This window comes from Pyxicephalus adspersus, chromosome 4 (assembly GCF_032062135.1).
Source record: "Pyxicephalus adspersus chromosome 4, UCB_Pads_2.0, whole genome shotgun sequence".
Taxonomy (NCBI): Eukaryota; Metazoa; Chordata; class Amphibia; order Anura; family Pyxicephalidae; genus Pyxicephalus; species Pyxicephalus adspersus.
The window spans coordinates 29392484-29398070 of record NC_092861.1 but is presented as its reverse complement, the minus strand read 5'-3'; the positions used below and the strand labels follow the sequence as shown (position 1 = coordinate 29398070).

The 5587-nt window shown below is 36.3% G+C and overlaps 1 long non-coding RNA gene across 1 annotated transcript; it reads left to right on the top strand.

The window, feature by feature from the left end:
• The first annotated feature begins 853 nt into the window (after positions 1-853).
• On the top strand, positions 854-5261 carry LOC140330004 (uncharacterized). The gene is made up of 3 exons (XR_011920562.1): positions 854-1052; positions 4301-4422; positions 4731-5261. It is a non-coding gene; the product is annotated as an uncharacterized lncRNA (long non-coding RNA).
• Positions 5262-5587: the final 326 nt, after the last annotated feature.

Genomic DNA, 5587 nt, shown 5'->3' with positions numbered 1-5587 from the left:
GGCCAATGTCCTTGTTTACTGTTATTCAGATTGTTATTCAGATGCCTTCAGATGCCTCACCCATTAACCACAAATTACCACATTTTGCAGTAACCATACCCTGATTTTTTATCTATGTTGTAAGTCAATCAGGTTTATATAAAAGAAGGAAGATTGCATGAAAATGAATAGTTACAACCAGTCAACACTTGTACTCCTATTTTTCTACTTCAGTAGCACAGCAGTAAATTAATTTAACCACAGCCATGCCCAAATATTAAAAAAATGTCTATGTCTGCACATTAAACTGCACTATGTTAATTGACAGCACATCTGCGACTACATCATAGGAGCTCGGTTATTGTTTTCATCCAGGAAAGTCCCTACAAATATGAGTTTCAGTTTAAATGTATGTCTATACCTGTCACTTAAATGTATGGAACACCATAAAAGAACATATTTTCACTTAACATATTACTCCAGAAAAAACATTACCCTTAAAAAAATATATATATATATATATATATATATATATATATATATATGTGTGTGTGCTAAATATTTAGGTTAACTTCTCTATTCTGAACAAAGTGTCCATTGGCCAGGTACTTTCGCACACTGATTTTACTTTTTACTTTAATAAAGAGAGGAAAGGAAAGTTGTCAGTTAGAAAGCCTTAAATATGACGTTTACAACATACAATATATAGTAGGTGTACCTATAAAATGGTACAGCACAAAGAAAAGGGATGTGGTCATTTCTGTTTTTCAAGCATTTTTTTATTTATATTGTGGGAAGAGTGTTCTCAACCAGAGATCCTCCGGAAGTTGCTAGGCGTTCATTGAGCAATAAGAAATGTGTGACTCTCACTAGCAATGTAAAAGTAATTCTTTGTACTGACCACCACATTAATGTACGTTAAGCTGTGGATATAGTAATTATAGTAGGGGTTCACTGAAGACCTGAAAGTTATTTTGAAGAGGTTCCCCAATGTTGAAAAGGTTGAGAAACGCTGCCTTAGAATAGTGTGTCCTCGCAAGATGTAAGACAGAATGAAAACTGGTAGAAATAAGGTAGGGAACATAGGGGATAATTAAGAACTTGATATTGTAAGATTTTGTAGATTGTGGGTAGTTGTATTACAGGTATGTACTTTCACCTCTCTCAAAACCTAGTAGGGTATTAGTAAGAGGTCAGGAGGGATCCATATTCCAAAGACATTGTAAAGGCAATCTAGGTATTATGAAGATGGTCAACCCTTATTATAAACATATGCTATTGTGCCTGTATCCCCTTAGAATGAACCTTCCATTACAGGCAATGCATGCAATGTCAGAACAGATTTCTGTATAAAAACAGGAAATTAGATTTCTAGGGCAATGCTATGTTCAAAAGATGCATGCAAAGTATCTAGGTTGGCATATTGCAAGAAATTATGTTTTATACTGAAATAAAAGGGGTGGTTTTAATAATATTACCTTAAAAAGGGCTTGTGTGTTAATGCATGCTATACTAATTTTCCAGCAAAAGCATGGTCCCTGTAAAGGATAGTATTTTAAACCTATAATGGGAATAAGCTATGATGACGATTAGATCATATTAACAGGTTGTGTCATCCACTAAAAGCTTTTTTGTATTGGAAAATACAGTATCGCTACACTTAGGCCTTTTCATTGGTCATTATTCAGGGTCTTATGTGCTTTGTTGGGTGTTAATTGTAGAACACCATGGTGGTGGGGCAAGGCTGGGAGCTCTGATTAGTTGGTGGTTCATTTCTTCAGAGACCACCCATTTGTGAAATTTTGGATGAACTGACCTTTTAAGACCTGTTTTCAATTTGACCTTGTCACTGATCTCCCGCTCTGGCCGGTCTCGTTCCCTCCTATGAATTTTCTCTTTTCATTACACAGTGAAAGAATGTTCTTAGTATGTATGCCTTGCAGCGAGCGCTCCATCACCTATTGGGAAACAATGCAGGTAGATTCCCCTTAAGGCAGTACAACAGAAAATATCTATTTGACAAACATTAGGCTTTCAAGGAAAGAAAAAAACAAAGTCCTCAATAAACATTAAACTGTAAGGCTGTAGCAAACATCACACATTTAGAAAACAGTATAATGGCTTGAACAGGGTACTGGTAATAATGATAATAACAAAGTGTGTTAAAAACTCTTAACTGCTCACATACCATGCATTGTGTGGTAACAAGTACACCTTGGCTGGTCAGGACAGGGGAAAAATCTTTTGGTTTAAATATATATGAGTAACCTTAACAAAAATTGGCCACACATAAAAGGATTATGATAAAATGAGACAAAAAATGTTTCACGTGACATATTGGCTGTAGTGGTGTGTGGATTGGATACTGTATATGGCTTTCTAGTGGTACTTTGGTGCTTCTCACTACAGTGTTTAAAGTAAAAGCTAATTTTCTGAATTATGTAAATGTGCTTTCTTGACACATAAGCTTTATGACTCATGAGAATATGAGATTTATGAGAATAAAGCCAAACTCCACAACAACAATATTACACATATTTCTATGTAATGGCTACTGTTATGCTGGGTACAACTGGAGGAGATCAAAGGTACAGGCAGTTATAACTCAATAATTATTTCAGATTGACTGCTGTTATTCACCAATCATAGTAAACAAATATGTTTCATATTTCCATAATGGATACATTATATGACAAATAATACCATATGCAACCCTTGGAGTATATCCATGTTCTGTGAATTTCTGGATTTTTTTGTGCCCATGCTAATCCTACTGTCACTGTTCTTCTTAACAGAATACATGGCATGAAAGGAAAGGATGAGAATGCATTTAATGTCAGAGCTCTTTTGTGCTCCCTAGCTTTTAATGAGGACTACAAGGCCTGATTTCTCTGATTTCAGGACTATGGTGATGCAATTGCTATTACTCTTTCCAATAATGGTACCATTGTTGGCCATTGAGGCCCTTTCACTTGACTTTATATTTAAAGGCTGCTGTTGTACTGTGTGCCTTCATTTTATTTAGCAGTATACTTCTTCAAAATTAGCCTCCAGCTAGCAAATATTATATGTAAAACATGTGAGTTTCTATTGAGTGTAGCATTGACAGTATAAGTGGACAAGGTTTGCTCAAATTGGGCGGTGGAGCTGAACGAGGTACTGAACTAAGGAAGATGTGCCCAAAAGGGTTAGCATCTTAACATACCCCAAATACTGCCTTACCATACCTTGATCTACATTGTGTAAGTAGTGACATCACAAAATCTCCTGATATTAGCAGTCAGAGGATTCACTTCTTTCACACTCTAGATATATAGCTATGAGCCTGTAGGCCCAAAATGCTTAGTTACATACCAAGTAATGCACTGCTGCTTTTCAGGAAGAATTCCGAAAAAAATCAAAATCGATGTACTGTTTAGACACAAATAACATTTCCTAATGTTCCTATTACAGTAATTCTTCCCTCTTTGAGTTCAGGTCCACTTTTAAGGCAAACTTTTTAAACATTTATGACCTATTAAAGACAAATGCAGCGTTCACTTTTATTAGCAGGAAATTGTTTTTGAAATCTAACAGTTGCTTTTATTAGATGCATATTGCATTATGTGTCGCTGGCACTTATATGGTCTTTTAGCAAAACCGAATACTTATCATATATTTTCTGACAGTTTCAGTTATCATACTGGTTTATGCATTTACTGTTATTACTGCCAGTTATGTTATATGGTTATGTTTGATTTATTTAGTTTGTTATACTTTCTACCTGTTTATGTGATTGTCGTTGATATCCCAGGAATGTTTAGCTAGTTTGAGGTTTGGTATTTTAATTGCGTTAGCTGTGGAATGTAGACAAACAAGGAAAATAAATACCTGCACGGCTATAAAGATAAAACCTTCCTTCTTTAACCAGTGGTTCAGCCTGAGTACTGAGTATACAGCCCAGTGAAGCAACACCATTGCCTTCATTCCAATATTATATAAAGATTATGAGCACTAAATGCATCAGGTTTATCAATACATTGTGTAATGGTGGCTGTAAATTATGTACACAGTATAATAATTAAATTTGACCAGATTATAAAGATCCCAGATAGATAGGGCAGTATAGGTACAACCCATTGTTACACATTATTTATATAGCGCAGAATATTATGCAGCGCTTTACAAAGTCCATAATCATGTCACTAGCTGGCCCCCCAATGGGGCTCGCAATCTAATGTCCCTACCATAGTCATAAGGTAATGTCTTTATGTATGGTAATCTCATACAGTCCAAGGTCAATTTCGGGGGAAAACTAATGAACCTAACTGCATGTTTTTAGAATGTGGGAGAAAACAGAAGTACCCAGAGGAAACCTACGCAAACACATGGAGAACCTGCAAACTTCATGCAGCTAGCCTGGTCCTGGCTGAGATTCGACCCAGCGCTGCAAAGACCAGAGGGGTAACCTCCGAGCCATTGTGCTGCCGTGACTTGTCACTGTATTTCTAAGCTTTTGGAGCCATGTTTTTTATTAGCTTACACACAAGGGACTAAAGTATGTAGAAATTGGCCAATGTTATTATTGTCTGCTGAAGATCCAATAGAGTGCACTGAGGCATATGTCTCAGTATACCTAAAGCCCATTTCCAGTGCTTGGGAATACTTAACAAGAGGACCAACACTAGACCGTGGGGTGGTGGGTCCATGGGGACAGCATCTAAGATAAGGTATATAATGTAACCACAGCCATTCTTTTTATTTTTTAATAGATGGAGTATCTATTTAAAGAGTTAAGCTACGTACACACTTCCAAAAATGAACGACCAGCGAACAGCCAACGATCTTGAGCGATATCTTTGAACGATCGTATAGCACCAAAATTTTAGGTAGGTTGCATATGATTGTGTGTAATTTAAATTTTTTTTTCGTTTGCTCTTAAAGTTCCAGAGGGAGAACGAGAAAGTCCTGAGCCAGGCACGTCAGGGCAGATGGAGAGAAGTGTTGGTAAGCATTCATATATTGTTCATGCAAAAATGTCTCATATCCATGTGTCGGCTTCACAATATATGTGTACTTAACATTCTTCTTTTTATTTCTACACAGATGTTTTTTCCCAAAAACTTGAGTGGATGGCGAGACCATGGACCAAAAATGGAAGGCCGTCGCCAAGATAGTGCATCATGCATGAAGGGACCTGCGTGCCCTTAAACATAAAATTTGCAAAACACTAAGAAACTTTCATATTATCATTTATTTTATATTATAGTTTTTATATTTGTTTATTAAAAATATTTTAAAAAAATTGTGTGTGTCATTTATTTACACACTGGAACAAACAAGATGAAGTACTGCGCTGGAACAGGATGAAGAACAGCGCTGGAAACTGACCAATTTATTATTACTATTAAAGAGGACCTGTCAAATGAATAATAAAGAATAATGACAGGTCCTCTTTATTAGTAATAAATATATATATATATATACACACACACACATGAACACAGTGAAGCACCTGTACAGAACGTTTGTTCATCACGCATGTTCGAAACATCCACGATCACTGAACGACCATACACACGATAGATGGTGAATGATCGTCATCCAATCAGATCCGCCACACTGGTTG